General features: G+C 41.8%; 1 pseudogene; it reads right to left on the reverse strand.

Annotated features, from left to right (window-relative positions):
• Positions 1–1,406: 1,406 nt before the first annotated feature.
• Positions 1,407–17,911, reverse strand: LOC114038608 (annotated as a pseudogene).
• Positions 17,912–20,868: the final 2,957 nt, after the last annotated feature.

Here is a 20,868-nt window from a genome sequence, read left to right on the forward strand (position 1 = left end):
TAAGGAAGATAAATGACAGGATAAGGAACACAGGATAAGGGAGGCAAAGGAAATTCTTTTGGTGCAAGTTGTATGGCATTTCAAGACCAAGGGAAAAGGACTTGAGAAGTTTTCAAGTTCCAGGATCTCCAGGTATAGGGTGGGCTACAGAATGAGCCTCAAACCCCCTCAGGGGCCTTGGAAAGTAACCTGTAATATTATTTTTAATCCTAGGGCACTCTTTGCCCCCACATCAGGGGTCACACAGTTGTTGAGGTGCTGGGGTGCTGGGAACCCCAAAATGCAAGGACAAATGATGTGGATCCTGCCTTGAATGAATTTGACCCAAGCCTTCTTTCCAGCTAGAGACAAGGTTTATTAGAACACTGGTGAGGGTGGGCGAGATTTTAAGACACTTGTGTTGACAAGCAGGCCAGACTGCATCTGAGCACTTTAATGGAGTCAAGATGGATCTTTTGTACAGAAAGACGGGGAAGATCTGAGTGTGATCAAGGAGTGACCAATAACTTGGGTGACTGGGAGGTAACAGAGATGGACCCTGAAGGGCCAGGTGCTCCAGGGACCTGGGCCACTTGGAAGTTAGGGGTCTAGATGGAATTAAGGAGTAGCAGCCTGGGGTGGGGGGGGAGCAGGTGCAGACAATGAGGGCTGGGCTGGGTTAGAGGTAACAGAGAATTGGAGATTGGGGCAGGGTCAAAGCCACAATGCAAGGACAATTGAAAGGATTATACTGAGATGAGCCCATGTGGGATAATTATGGGGAAATTTTGGGGGGGGAGGAGGGGTTGGGTTTCCAGGGCCTCTACCACTCACAGCTACTAAATGTCTGAGTCTGGATTTGAATTCAGGTAGTCCTGACTCCAGGCCAGGTGTGCTATTCAATTGATCACCTAGCCACCATCTGGAAGGAAGCTAAATTCTGACTAAATGAACAGACAATAATGGTACCAGAGAACAGATAATGTAGCATTCCTCCCTCCTCTCAGCAGAGAGGCTGGGGACAACCAGAGCAGAGAGTCGTATATATTTGTCAGTAAGAGATACCTTCCTCAATTTCTGCCAAAAGGGGGGGAATATTCTGGAACTGACTGTGGTGTAGAAATAAGTGAGATCAATAAAATTTAATTTTCAATAATGATCTTTCAAAGAAATTGGGGAAACTTCTTGCTGTAGTATAAAAATATGGGGGAAATTCCAGCTCCCAGGGACTGTCAACACAGCATCCTTGGTAGAAATCAGAAAGTGACAAATGACATGGGTGAGGATGAAGATTGTATATTTCTATCAGTGTAGTTAAATGAAGTAGACATTCCCATTATCCCTCCAAGAGCCCCATTAGAGAGGGGAAAATAAATTCGATCCCCAGCTCTCAGGAAAGGGAAGTGATTTCACCAGCAACACCATCTTTACAGGGCTTTCTCGATCATCTTGATTATTTCATAGTAAATTGTTTGAGGTGCGTCAACAACAAAAACAAAAGCCAAATGATCAAATGTAGGCAGAATCTTGTGGTAAATCATCTTGGGGATTTGGGGGATTAAGCTGGAGACATCTTTTGGGTCAGCCACCAAATCTCTTAGACCACTCCACAGTGCAGTTGGCACTTTCATTGTTGACAGGTTGTAAACCGGAGGAATCGTCTGCGTGGACACAAAAGAGGACAAGAGTCTTCCTAGAGAACCCAGTTCAACATCCTATCCCTTCTAGGGGACAGCCAATTCTTTATATGATTTTTTAAAAGCGCTTTACATACTTCTTCCTTTCTGCTAAATGAAACTATCAGAATCATAAACTATTATAGACAGTTTGGTTTCACTTTATCATTCTTATTATTAATTATTATTATTTAAAAAGAAGAGTACCATTATGATGGGGGCCAGAGGAACACGTTATTTCTTGGTAAGTAATCATTTCAAACAAAATATGTGCATGGATTTAAAAAACATATATATATTCATATATAAGATACACATTTATGTATATGATATATATATATATATATATATATACACATTCATTTGTTCATGAATTTCATCTCTGTCTCTGTATCTGAAACTATTCTCCTCCACACACTAAGTTCAAGTAAGGCTAGGATTTGGCCCACATTCCAGAATAATAAATCATCTTTTTATTTTAATCTGGTCTCTAGATTGGTGGCTGGAGGGATGCCCTGGGCTCAGGGATTTACATTTTGGCCAGGTATTGGGCTAAGTTTTCATGTCATCTCCATGAACAAGACAGACACTTGTACCCTAAAGCATGCTAATAATGAGGTGGTTTTGTAGCAATTTCAATGATCACTACCCAAGAATATTGGGGGGGGAGGGGTGGACAATGGGAGAAGGCAGAAAGAAGGCTAGGTTTGGAGCCAGAGGATCTGAGTTGGAATCCTGGTTTGCTGTTTGCTATTTACATGCCCTAAGGCAAATCACTCATCCTCTCCCTAGGCCTCAGTTTCTACATCTATAAAATGAAGGGATTGGTCTAGGTGACCTCTGAGGTTTCCTATAGCTCATAATCTATGAATTGTTCTTGAATGTGGCCTAATCTCATAGAAACTAAGAAGAATTGAATCCATCAAGTATTTTCTCAATGTGCCAAGCACTGGAATGTCACTCCCAGGTAGCTTTCCTTAAAATACAGAATCATAGCTGGAAAAAATGTTAGAGATCAGCTTCTGAGATTCTTAACCCAGGGGTCTCTGAATGTGTTTTTTTCCCCTTAATATCTGGATAACTATATTTCAATATAATTAATCTCCTTTGTAAACTTAGGCATCTTATTTCATGCATTTGTCTGTCAGTCAATAGTCAGCCAATAAGCTTTTATTAAGCATTTACTATGTGCCAGGTACTGTGCCAAATACTGGGATTCAAAGAAAGGCAAGAACCCAGTGCCAGCCCTCAAGGAGCTCACGTTCTAATGGGAGAGACAAAACAATGTGCACAAAGAGACAAGAGAAATGGAGATGATATCCCAAGGAGGACCTGAGATTGAGGTGGCCTGGGAAAGCCTTCTTACAGAAGGGGGGATTTCTGAGAAAGAGCCCATCAGCTTTCCCAGACTTCACAAGGAGTCAATGACACAGAGGATGGTTAAAAATCCTTGATCTGGACCAACTCTATCATTCTATAGATGAGGAAACTGAGTCAATGAGATGTTAAGTGACTTCCATGGTCACAGAGCTAGTTAGTACCTAGAGTCAGAATTAGAAATCAAGTCTCCTGATTGTTTTCATTAATTGCCCCTTTAAAAAGAAAAAGCTCCATTTTTTAAAGAGAAAATTACCTGATTACAGTGAGCTAAGTTCTCTTCGGGACTCCCCCAGTCATAAGCTCGAAGTACTGGTTGGATTTCATGAAAGGCCTAAAATTGAAACAATGCGAAGGAAAGAAACAGGAATGGGAAACAGTGTCCATCCTTGAGTTAAACAGATTAAAAACTCACTGTGTCCAACCTGGCAAAATGAAAATGAACATATATAATTCAAATGAAAATAGAAGAGAGGTGAACATCTATTTTGATTTTACTCAAGACTGTATGTCCTAGACAGGAGTAGGGAAATGGTGATGGATGACCAGGGAGCTTTATGCCCCTTTGGGCTTTCCTGCTGCACTGACAAGGTCAAGAGTGTACTACCTGAGAATAGACAAGCCAGGGTACCTGGAGCTCGAAGCCCCCTCAGACGGCTGCTGGCCTTTGGATCCATTCCTAAGACCCCCTTGGAGTTTAGGTCATCTCTAGGAAACCAGGGCTGCCCTTGTTGGGGATGGAGGGGACAGGTGAAATGTACATATGGAATTTTCCCTGGGCAGCCTTTCTTTTGGGATTCCATTCTAGCTCAGGGTACCTGCAGAGGGGCCAGATAGCTTCCTGGTCATATGAAGACATGGAGTCCAAGGTTGGGTCTAAAGGGTAATCAATGCCACACCTGAGAAACTTTGTTAACTGTAGCCCAGCCTACTCCTGTCCCCGGAATAGCTTCTGTCATAGGATCCCTGAGGTGTGCTGAAAATATGAAATATCCTCTAGATAGAAGAGAAGAAAATCCAAGAGAAACAAGTCACTTACAACAAACTTATTTTCATATACAGAAAAATCCAGCCAAACCTGTTGGAGGAGGCAGCTGGCACTAAGCAAAGGGGACCAACTACACAGGGCTTTCCTGGGGAGCCACCTGCAGAAAGCTGAGGACTCCAATCAGGCACACAAGACACTTGTAGGGCCCAAGACTTGGAGACCAGGTTAGTTTTCCAAACTTTGTGAAACTTTTTCTTTTCTTTTTCTTTTTTTTAAATTTTCATTTATTTATTTATTTATTTATTTAGGCATTTGGGGTTAGGTGACTTGCCCAAGATCACACAGCTAGTACGTGTCAAGTGTATGGTCTGAGGCCACATTTGAACTCAGGTCTTCCTGACTTCAGGGCCGGTGCTCTATCCACTGCGCCACCTAGCTGCCCCTGTGGAATTTTTTCAAGGAGACGATGGAAACGACAAAGGTCTTAAATATTAGAATCTAGGAGCATTGGAAAAAATGGTACCTGGAAGTAATGAAGACCATTCTGGACAGATGTTCCCACTGGATTATGTGCCTCATATACATCAATTCGACTCTAGGAGGAAAAAACAATAACTCATTTCCTCTACAAAGTCTGCTGTGAGGGCTCACGACAGCATAATCTTGGGCTCTTGAAGGCTCAGTCAATAGACCTCAATGTTGGGCGGATGCTGGTATGCTGGAAAGGTCTCAAGACCAGTCCTGGCTAGAAGCTGGGCATCTCTCTGAGGACCAGCCTGGATAAGACTAGAGAGGCTCACCTCCATTTCACCAGCCATTTGGTCATAAATTCTGTGGCCACAGCAATCCACAAAACCAAGAAAAAATGTTTCCTGTACAAGAAGAAATGGCCCTGAAGAAAAGAAGGATGAGAATAGCACCCAGACTAGACCCTGTCTCTTCTGGTACACTGGGGAAAGTGTAGGAAGGGACTAAGGAGTTGTGGGGGCACTAAGGAATCAGGCCTTAAGGGATATGGATAACAGGAAGATAATAAAGGCATGGAAAAAAATGACAAAGCGTATTACCAAAAAACACAATGAAGAAATTACCAATTATCTCAACACAAATCACTATTTTCACGTAGATAGAAAAACTGCTACTGAGAGGAGTAAAAGGGAACAGACTGTGTTTTATGAGTGATATTTCACAGTAGACAACATCTTTACACTAACACAATCACAATATGTAGAAGAAACAAGATTTCATTGTTTGGGTTTGTTGTGTATAAAAAACTTTTCATATGAGAGAATGAAGCATTGACTTCAAGCAGAATTTCCTAAACTTTTTTTTCCCCCTGCATCATAGGTCTCTTGGGCAGCCTGGTGAAGCCAAGGGATCCCACCTCAGAAATGTGTTTTTAATACATACAATAAAATCCATGGATTAGAAGGAAACCAAAGTTGAGTGAAAAAGAAAGATGCATTTTTTCAATCCAAGTGCATTGCTTCCCTGAAATTTGTTCCAAGCCTCCTAAGGGGCCCCTGCCTTAAAGGGTCTCTTCCTCCAAGATGTCTGCCATCCACATAGAAAAAAGCAAACGAGATTCTTTGAAGGCGCACACATAACAAGAGGGATCGTGTTGCTTGATGATTCTCAGCAAGTTCTGAGCACGGTTCCAATCCAAGAGGGATTCTCTCTGCATGGTGAGGTCTCTAGATGCTCCTTTATTCGTAGTGTAGGAGATAGAGAGAAGACCCGGGATTTTACTGGTTTAAGGATCTCTGGGATGAGGAAATCTCTCTACAAATTCAAGTTGGCACCTTCTCAGTGATTCATAGTCTTGGAGAGCTTCCTAGAGCACTGATAAGCACTGACTTGTCCAGAGTTACACAGCCCATAAATGTCAGCCGAGAGAGCACAATGTAAGCCCAAAGAGGTCTGGTAAATATTGTACTGTTTAGAAAAATAGAGTCATTTGGCCATTTCCAACAAACAGGAGGTGGGATGGGGAAGCAATAAAAAAGGCAAGGAAGAAGGAATCAGGGAAGATTACCCTAAGGACACATTCCATCAGATCCTTCCTCTTGAGGAGGTGGTGTGGGACAGAAGAAAACTCAATGGGTTTGTCATTCTAGACCTGAAGTCAGAACTTCACCTGGCCAATGTTCAACTGCTATGTCACTGTGAGTTATTCTTCCTGCAGATGCCTCTTCCCTTTAGCTGAACACCCAACTTCTCCCGCTCTACATTTAGAATGAACATTGGGGTGGGCAAGGGGCTCTTAGCAGGAACATCTCAAACTAGGGGTCTTTTGTGATTTCAAGGAGACCCATTTCAAGGTATAGGGAAGGAAATACTGGGAAGTTATTCATTAACCCGAATACAGCGTCAAAACCAGGTGTGGTTTGATTTGGATTTGGGGTTTCTGCTACTGCCTGCTACACAGAATGCTCGAAGGCAGGCCAGTCAGGCTGAGGGTACTGACTTTGCCTTGGCTTTTCTTAGCTTTTCCTCTCACTCAGATTCTTTTGCATCCCATTCAAGAAGGATGGAGGCCAGGAAGTGCCTCTTGGAGTCTAGCCTCCACATTGAACTGTGGGGTTTCTTCCATAGAGGCCCAAGAAATGGCTTTTAGAAGCTCGAAATGCTCATAGGGGATTAGACTTACAAGGATTAATGACCCAGGCCAATGGACTTCAATTCAGTCACAGACATCAGCGATTTAACAAAAAGAATCTTAACCTGAATGTACCGTGCCTGATTCTTCTTTGGCGCCTCCTCAGTTGGTATGGCTGCTTGTAGTTTGGAAGATGGTCACTGCATCCTGGAAGATGGAAGCCAGGCTAAGAAGTAGGTGGAAGACATGAAGCCCAAAGGATGGGAAGAGGGAGAAACTCAGGGGCCATGAGATTTATAAAATACCTATAGGAGACAACATGATGGTCAACAGAAGGTGGAGCTGATGCCAGGTAGAAAACAAACCAAAGGACAGACGGACGGCATCTGGAGGGAGTGTCAGTGGCCTTCCAGCCTCAGGGGTGTGAGTCATGATAGTCTTCTGGGTTCCCTGGTCACATGGACACCCTGTATGTATATTCTCTGCTCTTGTGCTCTGGCCGTATGGATTCTTGGATGCTTCTTCACATATATTCATTTCCTTGTTATGCTTTCCTTTTCTCAGCCTACATACCCTCACTACTGGTGGTATGATAAACTCTTAACAGAGTGTGCATCTAGTGAATCTTATCTTGTCACTATACTTACTACACTATTTAATCAAATGCCTTTTGTTTAAAGAAATAGGTTCTCTGGATGCCTAGTAAAAATACACCTATTGGTGGGGGCTCTTGGACTATCATTTTGAGTGAGTGCTACTCCACATAGTACCTTGAACCTGTAGTATCTTTTCTGGAGGCTCCATGTGCAAGAGAGATGCCCCAGAGGCTACATTAAAAGGACAAAAATAGGGGCAGCTAGGTGGCGCAGTGGATAGAGCACCGGCCCTGAAGTCAGGAGGACCTGAGTTCAAATCCAGCCTCAGACCAAACACTTGACACTTACTAGCTGTGTGACCCTGGGCAAGTCACTTAACCCCAATTGCCTAATTAAAAAAAAAGGATGAAAATAGACTATAAACAGAAAGTGTTTGGTAAGTTCCTGTACACAACTAGTACTCTTCCAAACACTAGGTAGTATTCTAGAGTGTCACATTGGGAGTCAGGGAAAACCTAGGTTTGAGTCCCACCATAGACACTTACTAGCTATCTGGTCCTAAGTAAGATACTTAATCTCTCTCAGTCTCAGCTTCTGCATCTTTAAAATGGGGCTAATAAAGCACTTGTCTCCCGTGGTAAATTGCAAGAATTAAATGAGATAATATACATAAGGTACGCTCCAAACCTCAAAGCACTCTAAAAGTTGCTGGCTAATATTACGTAGCTTTTGAAGAGATAAGGCATAGAATAACAGGGTTCATAACTGAAAGGAAGTCTTGTGCACCCCTCTGGCTTTAACCATTTAGAGGAGAAAAATTTCTGAAGGTATCTGTGACCTACAGAACAGATGATCTTAGGGGTCCGTGACTGGTTAGGGTTTTGAAGAGAAAAATCAAATAGCTTAGCATTACTCTCATGTTAAGTATGACATGACACTAATAGCTGAGAAAAGGAAAAGGAAACACTCACACCATGTTTAAGTTTGCTGGATCGAACCCAGACTAAGCAAAGATGAATTTCTCACAGAAGACACCAGCTAGTTCATTGTCACATACATTAGTAGCCAGAACCTTGTTGAAGGAGGTCTCAGGCAGAAAGTCCTTGTCACCCAGTAAAAACTGTGGGGGAAAAACAAACAGACCCAAACATGGCAGTCATTGAAATGGGGACAGTCCTATGAAACAAAGAGCAGCTCCCCAGACCCACCACCATGGGATACACCATGCTCACTGGCGCTATTCTTGCTTGCATTGATAAGAGACATAATGTGGTGGACCCTGAGCTTTATGGCCTATGAGAACCAAGGATCAGAATCACAGAGTTGGGTGGGAACTGAGAGGGGCTAAAAAGCCCCTGACAATGTCCCTTCAAAGTGGCCAACCTGGCCAGGCTCAAGGCTCCAAGTATGGGGGACACCAATAAAGGAATAGGCATTAAGGAAGTATCTTCTCTGTGCAAAGCATATGCTAAGCACTCTTTAGAAATACTATCTCATTTTATTCTCACAAAAACCTTGAGAGATCAGTGCTATTATTGTCCCCATTTTACAGATGAAGAAACTGAAGCAGATAAAAAAAGATTAAGTGACCCAGGGTCACACAGCTAACAAGTGTCTGAGGCAGGATTGGAACCCAGGTCTTCCTGACTTCAAATCAAGTACTCTCTACATATGATACGTTGATGGGTCAGTAGATGGAATACTGGATTTGGAATTCAGAAGGCCTAAATTTGACCCCTGCCTCAGATTCTTAAACTAGCTGTGTGATCCTGGACCAGTCTTTAACCTCTGGATTAACCTCTGAGTTAAAGAATGGGTTAACCTGGGTCAGTCTTTAACCAGTCTTTAACCTTTCTTAGCCTCAGTTTCCTCATGTGCAAAATGGAGATAACAACATCACCTACCTCCCAGGACTATCACGAGAATCAAATGAAACTATATATGTAAATATATTGCTTTGTAAACCTTATGGCATGATATAAATGCTAGGTGTTATTATTGTCATTTGCTAGCTATTATCTCTCTATTATACCATGCTGCTCCTTCTTCCAATTTGTCTTTTGCCTCACAGTGCCAAGAAGAATAAATCGAATCTTCTTTCCAAATGACAGCTGTCATGCTCCCTCTCACCCTAATTCTTCTCTTTTCCAAGACATGTAATCTCATTCTTTTAACTCGTGCTCACATGACACGATCTCCAGGCTCTTCAACTTTTGTACATCTCATTTCCTACGGCCTACATTCATTTTGGGCTGGAGCTAGATGGTGCAGTGGATAGAGTGCCAAGCCTGGAGTCAGGAAGACCTGATTTCAAGCACAGCCCAAGAATGAGGAAAGACTGCCTCTAGAAAGTGGCATTTGAATTGAGTCTTACAGAACAACAGAAATTCCAAGAGGTGGAGGTGAAAAGTTCCAGGTACAGGTGACAATGGGTGCGAAGGCACAGAAATGGAAGATGGTATGTCATCTATGGAAGAGCAAAAAGAGTAGTTTGCTTGACTTGTACAGTATATGGAGGAGAAAATGCCTAACAAGGCTGGGAAGGTGGGGTATGACCTGGCTGTGAACAGCTTTAAATACCAGTCATGGGAGTTGACACTTGACCCTAGAGGTGATAAGGAGCCATTGAAGTCTATTGAGGAGGGGAATGGGGTGGGACACAGTTAGAACTATGCTTTGGATCAGTCCTTTGGTCACTATGTGGAGGATGGATTGGTGAGGGGACAGACTGGGGGTGAGGAGAAACATCAGAAGGCTACTGAAGGCTAGAGAATTGATAAGAACTTGAATTAAAGTGTTGGGTCGGCACGTTCAGAGAAGGGCATTTAAGGGGAAAACGTGAAGTTAGAAAAAAGAACAGCTGGAAATTGGATGTGTCTGTTAAGGGAGGGTGAATAGCAGAAGATGAGAGTGAAATTTTTGTGGCCTTGGGAGTCTGGAAAGATGGTGGCGTCCTTGACAAAAATAGGGAGGATCAGAAGAGAAGTTAGTCTGGGGCAGAGAGAAGGAGCTCTATTTTGAACACACTGATTTTGAGATGTCTTCAGGACGGCCAGGATTAACAGTCCAATGAGCTTGGTGATATTAGACTTGCCCTCAGGAGAAAGACAAAGGCTAGAGAGACATATGTGGAAGAGACCTATCTTAGTCCATGGCAGCTGAAGAAATAAGCTAGTGAGAGGGAAGACAGAAAAGAATACATAGGAAGCTTTGGGGAGCGTCCACATTTAGGGACTTTGATATGACTGAAGATCCAGCACAGGAGATGAAGAAGCAGTGAGAAAGGTAGGAGGAGAGAACAAAAAGAGGGCAGTGGCACAAATCCCCAAAGAGAGCAAGAAGGAGAAGGAATGAGAAAAGGCCATTGGACTGGCCAACTGTGAAATTGATAAGTAATTGGCAATTTCAGCTCAAAAAATAAAATCTGTAAGTACAATGTAGGTGATGTGTAACTTAACCTAAAAAAAAAATGGTCACCAGGAAACAAACAAAAGCTAATAACAACAACAATAAGAAGAATGCTGCAAACTTAGATTGCATTGAAAGGCTTAGAATCAAACACTAGGAATAAAATAATCACAGACTTTTCTGACCTAGTCAGATTACATCTGGAGTCGTGTCTTCATTTGGAATACCATATCATGGGAAGGGAATGCATGACCTGAAATGTACCCAGCTGAGTGTGACCAGGATGTCAAAGGGCCTTTTGAGGATCCCTCATGAAAAGTGGAAGGAAGCAATTGGCCTGGAGAAAACTTAGGGGAAACATGATGGAAGTCTTCGAGTATAAGAATGGCTTTCATATAGAAAGGGGATATTCAGTCATTTTTCAATTATAGCTGACTCTTTTTGACCCCATTTGGGGTTTTCTTGGCAAAGATACTGGAGTCATTTACCATTTCCTTTTTCAGTTCATTTTACTGATGAGGAAACTGAGGCAAATGGGGTTAAGTGACTTGCCTGTGGTCACACAGCTAGTAAGTATCTGAGGCCAGATTTGAACTCATGAAGATGAGCCTTCCTAACTCCATACTCTGTACTCTATCCACTGTGCCATCCAGCTGCCCTAGAAAAGGGATTAGACATTTTTTACTTAGTCCCAGAAAACAGAAATGGGAGATGACACTTGGTCATCTCTCTTTGCCTTGAAGGTCTACAGTGTAGACCTTCTTATGTGATGCGTTAGTTCATTCTTCCTACAGAGAGGTCTCTTTGTTAGGAAGTTTTCCTAACACACTCACATCTTATATTTCTACCCTTTCTACGCTTTGTTCCTTCTTCCACCCTCCGGGACCAAGCTGAATAAATCTTCCCTCTTGCACACCAAACCCTCCAGGAACCTGAAGATGGTGAGTGTGACCTGTGCCTCTTACTGCTGCCTGCAGCTTCCTCCCCCCTCCATCTTCTCTTCTCTGGCATACAGTCAGTACGCAGTTATAGGTGTGCTACTCATTCTTGCCACAAAAAAGTTTGGACTTCAAGAAGGAGGGACAAGTTGGAAGTTCTCAGACCATAGTCAGTCTGACCACGCCAATAAGGGTGCCCTGAGAATGGCCCCCATAATATATCTTCTGCCCAGTTTTTTTCACAATGTAGTCAATTGAGGCTGGAAGGTTGTATTGTGCCAATTTGCCAAAAGACAAACAAGTATAACAAAGTCAGATCTACACCAGGGCTATGATGTTGACATATGACTAATCACTCCTCTTTCTTGTCTTATATGAACAGAGAATGCAATTCTTGTTCTACAAAAATCTCTATCTCTGGTGGTCTTACAGATGTGTCAGACTTATGCTAGAAAAACTCACCAAAGTAGCCAGAACCAGATGAAAATGTCATCGGGAAATGTTTACTAAAAGAAATAAAAATACAATGGAACATAGATAATGTTAACTTCTGCAGGGATCTGTTTCTCTTTGAGTGTGAGGTCACTGGTCTAGAGGTTCATTTGAAGTAAAGCCAAGGTGTCATGGAAAAGCAGACACCTGGAGAGAATGTCATCAGGATTTGGGAGATCTTAAGGCAAAACTTTGAAAGAATTATCATTCAGTGAAACTAAATAAAGATGTGATTTCATCCTTTGATACTATTTGACTGAAAGCTCAAAGGTACATGAAACCCATATTTGAGTATTCCCTACCTGAAAGCCCAATATTGTGTGGAATATGTTGACAAAAATGCTTGTTTCAGGGAATAGGTACTCCCCTGGCTGCTTCACATCCACACATCAAAACCTGCATCTGGGTGGCAGAGCCAAGATGGCGGAGGGAAAGCAATGACTTGCTTGAGCTCTCCTCCCAAACCCCTCCAAATACCTATAAAAATGGCTCTAAACAAATTTTAAAGCAGCAGAACCCCAAAAAAGACAAAGTGAAACAAATTTCCAGCCAAAGACAACCTGGATTGTTGATCAGAAAGTTATATCGCACTGGGCAGGGAGAGGAGCGCAGTTTGGCGTGGGCGCACAGGCTGCAGTGACCCTGGAGCAGACCTCAGAGGACTGAATTGTGGACAGCTGTGGCAGTTTCCAGACCTCAACCCACGAACGCCAAAGACAACTTAGAAGGTCAGTGGGAAAAGTCTATGACTGCGGTGAGAGAAGGAGCTAGGTCACAGCTGCCCCGGGGGCCAGGGCTGTTTCCTGAGCTTCTGGCCCACAGACTGAGGGGGAATTGAGTGGTTGATCAGAGGGGGATTACAGGGATCTCTTTGCCAGTGCTGAGGTAGGAATCTCTTCCTCTGCCCATGTTTGCATCTGGGTCACAGTTCTGAGGGGCGGTCCTGGGGCGAGGAGGAGTGCTGGTGTGGCAAAGCTTGTTGTGGAGGTGGAGAGAAAACACTTCGCCCCTTATCATAGCACCTTGGAAGAACTGAAAATTTACAGGTCCCTAGAAGTATCTCTGAAAACAGCTGTACAGACCCCCGAAGCTTGGGACAGTACATTCTTCACATTGGAAACAGACTTTTACCTTAACAAAGAGTTTAAAACTCAAGTAATTGGCTGGGATCATGAGTAAGCAGTGCAAAAAGAGTCAGACTATATTACCTTACTTTGGTGACAAAGAAGATCAAAACATACAACCAGAAGAAGACAACAAAGCCAAAGCTCCTACATCCAAAGCCTCCAAGAAAAATATGAATCAGTCCCAGGCTTTGGAAGAGCTCAAAAGGGATTTTGAGAAGCAAGTAAGAGAAGTAGAGGAAAAACTGAGAGTGATGCAAGAAAATCATGAAAAACAAGTCAACAGCTTGCTAAAGGAGACCAAAAAAAAATACTGAAGAAAATAATACCTTAAAAAATAGCCTAACCCAAATGGCAAAAGAAGTCCAAAAAGCCAATGAGGAGAAGAATGCCCTAAAAAGCAAAATTGGCCAAATGGAAAAGGAAGTCCAAAAGATTACTGAAGAAAATACTTCCTTAAAAATTAGAATAGAGCAATTGAAAGCTAGTGACTTTATGAGAAATCAAGACACTGTAAAACAAATCCAAAAGAATGAAAAATTAGAAAACAATGTGAAATATCTCATTGGAAAAACAACTGACCTGGAAAATAGATCCAGGAGAGAGAATTTAAAGGACTATCTGAAAGACATGATCAAAAAAAGAGGCTAGACATCATCTTTCAAGAAATTATCAAGGAAAACTGCCCTGATATTTTAGAAGCAGAGGGCAAAATAGAAATTGAAAGAATCCACCCATCTCCTCCTGAAAGAGATCCCCAAAGAAAAACTCCTAGGAATATTATAGCCAAATTCCAGAGTTCCCAGGTCAAGGAGAAAATATTAAAAGCAGCCAGAAAGAAACAATTCAAATATTGTGGAAACACAATTAGGATAACACAAGATTTAGCAGCTTCTACATTAAAGGACCACAGGGCATGGAATATAATATTCTGGAGGGCAAAGGAGATAGGATTACAACCAAGAATCACCTACCCAGCAAAACTGAGTATAATCCTTCAGGGGAAAAAATGGTCATTCAGTGAAATAGAGGACTTTCAAGTATTCTTGATAAAAAGACCAGAGCTGAATAGAAAATTTGACTTTCAAATACAAGACTCAAATGGAGCATGAAGAGGTAAACAGGAAAGAGAAATCATAAGAGACTTGTTAAGGTTAAACTGTTTATATTCCTGCATGGAAAGATGATATTTGTAACTCATGAGACCTTTGTCAGTATTAGGGTAATTGGAGGGAAAAAATTATATGTATGTATAAATAGATAGATAGATAAATAGAGAGAGAGAGAGAGAGAGAGAGATAGACAAAGAGATAGAGGGCACAGGGTGAGTTGAAGATGAAGGGGTCATATTTGGAGAATAAAATTAAGGGGTGAGAGAGGATTATACTAGGAGAAGGAGAAAAGGAGAGGTAGAATGGGGTAAATTATCTCACAAAAAAACAGAAAAGAAAAGGCTCTTACAGTGGAGGGGAAACAGGGGGAAGGTGAGAGGGAATGAGTGAATCTTATTCTCATAGAATTTGACTTAAGGAGGGAATAATATACACACTCAATTGGGTATGGAAATTTGTCTTACCCTACAGGAAAATGGGGGGGAGGGGACAAGGGAATAGGGGGATGATAGAGAGGAGGGCAGATTGGGAAAGGGAGTAATCAGAAACAAATACTTCTGAGGAGGGATGGAGTCAAAAGAAACAATAGAATAAATGGGGGGGCAGGATAGGATTAAGGGAAATAGAGTTAGTTTTTCACAGAATGTCTACTGTGGAAGTATTTTGCATAACTGCACAGGTATAGGCTATATTGAGTTGCTTACCTTTTCAATGAAGGTAGATGGGGAGGGAGGAAGGGAGAAAATTCAGAACCCAAAGTTTTAAAAACAAATGTTTAAAAAAAAATGTTTTCACATGCAACTGGGAAATAAGAAATATACAAGAAACGGGGTATAGAAATCTATCTTGCCCTACAGGAAAATAGAAAGGGAAGGGGATAAGAAAAGGGAGGGGAGAAGAGATTAAAAGGAAGGCAGACTAGGGGAAGGGGTATTCAGAATGCATACCATCTTGGGGTGAGGTGGGGTGAAAATTTGGAACTCAAAATCTAGTGGAAGTAAATGTCGAAAACTAAAAATAAATAAATTTATTAAAAAAAAAAAAGAAATTATCCAGGAAAACTGCCCTGATATTTTAGAACCAGAGGGCAAAATAGAAATTGAAAGAATCCACCCATCTCCTCCTGAAAGATATCCCCAAAGGGAAACTCCTAGGAATATTATAGCCAAATTCCAGAGTTCCCAGGTCAAGGAGAAAATATTAAAAGCAGCCAGAAAGAAACAATTCAAGTATTGTGGAAAAACAATCAGGATAACACAAGATTTAGCTGCTTCTACATTAAGGAACCGCAGGGCATGGAATATAATATTCTGGAGGGCAAAGGAGATAGGATTACAACCAAGAATCACCTACCCAGCAAAACTGAGTATAATCCTGCAGGGGAAAAATGATCATTCAGTGAAATAGAGGACTTCCAAGCATTCTTGATGAAAAGACCACAGCCAAATAGAAAATTCAATTTTCAAATACAAGACTCAAGTGGAACATAAAAAGGTAAACAGGAAAGAGAAAATCATAAGAGAGTTATTATGGTTGAACTGTTTATATTCCTGCATGGAAAGATGATATTTGTAACTCATGAATCCTTTGTCAGTATTAGGGTAGTTGGAGGGGAAAAATTATATGTACATATATATAGATATAGATAGATACAGGGCACAGGGTGAGTTGAAGATGAAGGGGTCATATCTGGAGAATAAAATTAAGGGGTGATAGAGGATTATACTAGGAGAAGGAGAAAGGGAAAGGTAGAACGGGGTAAATTATCTCACAAAAAAACAGAAAAGAAAAGGCTCTTACAGTGGAGGGGAACCAGGGAAGGTGAGAGGGAATGAGTGAATCTTACTCTCATAGAATTTGACTTAAGGAGGGAATAACATACACACTCAATTGGGTATGGAAATCTGTCTTACCCTACAGGAAAACAGGGAGGGAAGGGGACAAGAGAGTAGGGGGGTGATACAGAGGAGGGCAGATTGGGAAAGGGGATAATCAGAAGCAAGTACTTCTGAGGAGGGACAGGGTCAAAAGAAAGAATAGAATAAATGGGGTGGGTGGGATAGGATTAAGGGAAATAGAGTTAGTTTTTCACAGCATGTCTACTATGGAAGTGTTTTGCATAACTGCACATATGTAACCTATATTTAGTTGCTTGCCTTATCAATGAGGGTGGGTAGGGAAGGAGGAAGGGAGAAAATTTGAAACCCAAAGTTTTAAAAACACATGTTTAAAAAAAATGTTTTTACATGCAACTGGGAAATAAGAAATACAGGAAATGGGGTACAGAAATCCATCCTGCCCCACAGGAAAATTGAAGGGGAAGGGGATAAGAGAAGGGGGGAAGAGATAGAAGGGAAGGCAGACTAGGGGAAGGGGTATTCAGAATGCATGCCATCTTGGGGTGGGGGGAGGGGAGAGATGGGGTGAAAATTTGGAACTCAAAATCTTGTGGAAGTAAATGTTGAAAACAAAAAAAAAAATAAAAATTACCATAAAAAAAACCCCTGCATCTGCTACAATGAAGCCCAGGCTGTTGTTGGGAAGGCTGGAGACCCAGGTGGTAGATGTTGCCAAGAAACCATGCTGCAAAAACACGACAGGCCGCTGAGGTGAAAGGAAAACATGGTGAACACTCATAACCAAATTTGTGCCATGTTGACACTGAAGAATCTCTCTTTGGACCTTCAGACTTTGGATTCCTAAGGAATTGTACAGATCACACGACTGCAGAGTTGGCTTTATAGCCAGGCAGTGGGGGGGGGGGGAGAAGAAAAAAAAGGCTGATATTTTGTTTAAAAGAAGTTTTCCTGAGCTATGCATTTCCAGATTCAACTTTAGAAGGATATGGTGGGTCCCTTTTGTTTGATTTTTACAGATAAAAAAATGGATTTAGTTAAAAGGCCACATTTAAGGACCTAGAAGGCCACATGTGGCCTTAATGCCACAGGTTCCCCACTCCTGTAGGCTATCAAAGAAATATTAGACATGCTCCCGGAGAGCCACAGAGAAGAGCCAATCATTATCGACAGAAAAGATTTGTCAGTCACTCTTACCAAGAGAAGCCAGGTGCACCTGGAGAATCAGCACATGCCACAGTTTGGGTAAACACCCACCGTTCATTGCCTTGAATCTTATCATCAGGTTCTTCTGTGGCCAGGATGCCACAGAGATTGGTAAATCTAATTCTCTCAGAAAATGAGGTTTCTAACCCTTATTCATGCTCCAACTGACATCAAAATCTTTCTCCTGACTAGGTTTCCCTGAAGGGAAGACAAGACCTTCAGCTGAGAAAAATTTCTTGATATTGGAATGGAGACTGTTAGAAGTGGAAGGGGCCTTAGGTTATTCAGCCTGACTCTGCCATCGAAAAGAGAAGACAGAGGCCCTGAGACAAGTGGTTTGCCCCAGGTAGCAGTAAACAACAGGACTGAAATTCACACCCATATCCTTACACTCCAAACCTGGGTCTTTTTGCCTTGACAAATACCTGATACATTATTGCCCATTCTTCCACAGGGAATTCTTAGAAGGGTGAGTATATATGAATCCTCAGTCTCAACTTCATACTTTTCAACAGGGTATTTCCAGTAAAGAATGATCTGACTCTGGTTGGGAAAATAAAAGTGCATTTAGTTCAGGATATTGGCACATCTATTTTTATGGTTACAATCATGAAATCTCATTTCCTAAATAAACATGTGACTTCTCTACTCTATTATTGCTCAAACTCCTAAATCTTTTAAATACTTGGAATCCTAGATACACCAATGAATTGAGTGTGACATTTCCTAATAAGAATAAGACTTACAATGTTTAATTCAACTTCATGATTCACAGGTCTGTCCATATGATGGAAAATACATTCTGCTCCCAGCACCTGGATCACAAACACTGCCACGACAAGTCTCCACATTTTGTTTCCACCTGCACATGGGAATTAGTGGCACTGTATAAATGCTGACAAGACCAATGGTCTTAGCATCACAGATTGAAAAGCTCAAATCAATCATAGAAAACCAGAATTAAGTTCTTAGGATTGTAGACTTAAATATAAAAGGGACCTTAGAAGTCATTTTTTTTAATCTCATCAGTGGATGGATGTGGAAACTGAGGCCTAAAGAGACAAAGGGACTTCTCCAAGATCACAGAGGCAGAAAATGGCTAGACAGCACAGTGATGAGTAGCATGTCATATAATCTATAGTTTGCCCATGGGAACAATCATTAACTTAATCTTGCAATTTTTCTGTGCTACCTAAAGAAATAAAATGTCTTGCTAGGGCCATGTGGAGCCTTCATGGTGTTTGGAAGCTTACCTCAGTAGAACTCCCGTGCTGAAGAAACAGTGGAATTTCCAGCTTGAATCTCCTCAGCAGCTCCTTGGAAGCCTCTGATGACTTTAAAATGGAAGATGCTAGGGCTATCCCAAAGGGTAGAACTGAGGGCCTGAGGCAAGAGATAAGAGAGAGGATAAAAGGAACAGGGATCAGTGCATCTCAGAGAATGGGGAATCCATTTCTCCAAAGTTCCTCTGACCTGAACAATGTGAAGCGTCCTCAGTGATGGCACATCAGACCAGACACTCTAAATACTCCTGTAGGAGGTCACATGGACACAGCAGCAGAGGATGCAGACTTGTTCTTCTGCTTCTCAAGGCACAAGAAAGTGAGGCATGAAATTAAAAGGAATGGAGCAGCAATGCTTTGAAATAATTATCTGTTATCTGTTCTGCGACTCAATTTAGGAGGCTACACCCTTTGTCATCTCTTTTTCCCCTAAGTTTTGATCAAGGCAAAGTGGAAAGCCGGTTGGATTTATGTTCTGTTCCCTTCGGCATGTTCCTCATCTGTTTTTGTCATCTCTTTGCCCTGGGCTACTGGAACAAAACGCCTAGTACTCTCAGCTTTCACCCACAGTCTGAGTCCCAAATTACTCTAGCATAACATAATCCTAGTTAGGCAGCCAAGCGGCTCAAAGGATGGAGTGTCTGGCCTGAGGTCAGGCAGACTCATCTTCCTGAGTGCAAATTTGGGTGCAGATACTTACTATCTGTATGACCCATGGCAAGACACTTAACCCTGTTTGCCTCAGTTTCCTTATATGCAAAATGAGCTGGAGAAGGAAATGGCCAACTGTTTCAGTATCTCTGCCAAGGAAATGCCAAATGGGCTCACAAAGAGTCAGACATGGCAGAAACGACTCAACAGCAGGCTCCTGATTCCTTCTTTTCTGAGCTCGGGTAAAGTTTAGGGTTTTACTTTGATTTTTTTTTCAGTGCCCCAGGGATTGAGGAAGTTTTGGTTTTTAAGGTATGGATCCAGTTCTCGGTTTTCCTCAAGGAGTGGGTTGGTTTCTAGATCAGCTATGCCCCCAGGTGAGGGGCCCTCCCCTAAGAGAGGGAGGGGATTTTTGGATTGGTTTTTGCCCCTGGAAGTTTTACATTTGCCTCAGGGATTGGAGAAGTTAGGGTTAGGTTTGATTTTCCCCAGGGACTGGGGCAGTTTATGTTTGCACCCCCCAGGGATTGGGGCAGTTTAGGTATGGATTCAGTCTTCCTGAGAGATTTAAATTTAGGTTTGACTCAGGGATTGGGGAAGTATAGGGTTAGATTTGGTTTGCCCCAGGGAGTGGGGTGGTCTTTTAGTTTTTCCTCCAGGAGTGGAGAAGAATTATGGGTTCCTCTATGATATTCCACCTTGGAAAAATTTCTTTGGACATGAGACCAGGGGAATAGCCTCTGGTAAACTGACACCCCTCTAGGAGAAACTTTATTGGTCTGGAACCAAGTATAGCTTTTCACACAGGAGTAGAAAAGGTGACTAAAAGATAGAGCTCTCAAATTATGTTAAAATACATAAAAAGCCAAATGGTTCCCAAAACTGGCCCAAAGAAGGGACTTTTGATTGCAATTAAAAATTGTGCATGCTTTTTCTGTCTTTTCATTTTGTCTGTTTTTGTGTCTTTGTAAAATGTGGGAAAATCCTTGTCTTTTGTCCTATTTGTGTTGTTTGCAGATTCTGTTACCTTAAAAGATTTCTTAAAGAGAAAATGCAGCCAGACAGCAAACCCACTAAAAGACCATACCCAGAGTTTAGGATGCTAAGGAAGATTAATGAAGTTTCATACTTAAAGCAGTTGTCCTAGTAAGCAGGATTAACTCCCACTTTAGTCTTTCAGCAGGAGATTAAGTCATGAGAAAAAAACTCTTCAAGATTTTTTTGGGGGTGGGGATAGGCAATGGGGTTAAGTAACTTGCTTAGGGTCACACAGCTAGTGTCAAGTGTCTGAGGCCACATTTGAACTCAGGTCCTTCTGACTCCAGAGCTGGTGTTTAATCCACTGCGCCACCTAGCTGCCTGAAGATAATTTTTTTCTGTCATTTCAGCCTTGACCACATTGAAATTACAGAAATAAAGTCAGATAATCAAAGTTTATAGAACTGCTAAATCTTAGTAGATTTTGGAAGTTTGGAGATTAAGGAGTTTAGAGGGAGAATAATCATTTTAAGATTACTCATACTCTATGATCAAATTATAATACAAGGATGATATTTTTCAAAAGGAAGAATTAGACAAACTAA

Source organism: Vombatus ursinus, unplaced genomic scaffold, assembly GCF_900497805.2.
Source record: "Vombatus ursinus unplaced genomic scaffold, bare-nosed wombat genome assembly UNPS02011353.1, whole genome shotgun sequence".
Lineage (NCBI taxonomy): Eukaryota > Metazoa > Chordata > Mammalia > Diprotodontia > Vombatidae > Vombatus > Vombatus ursinus.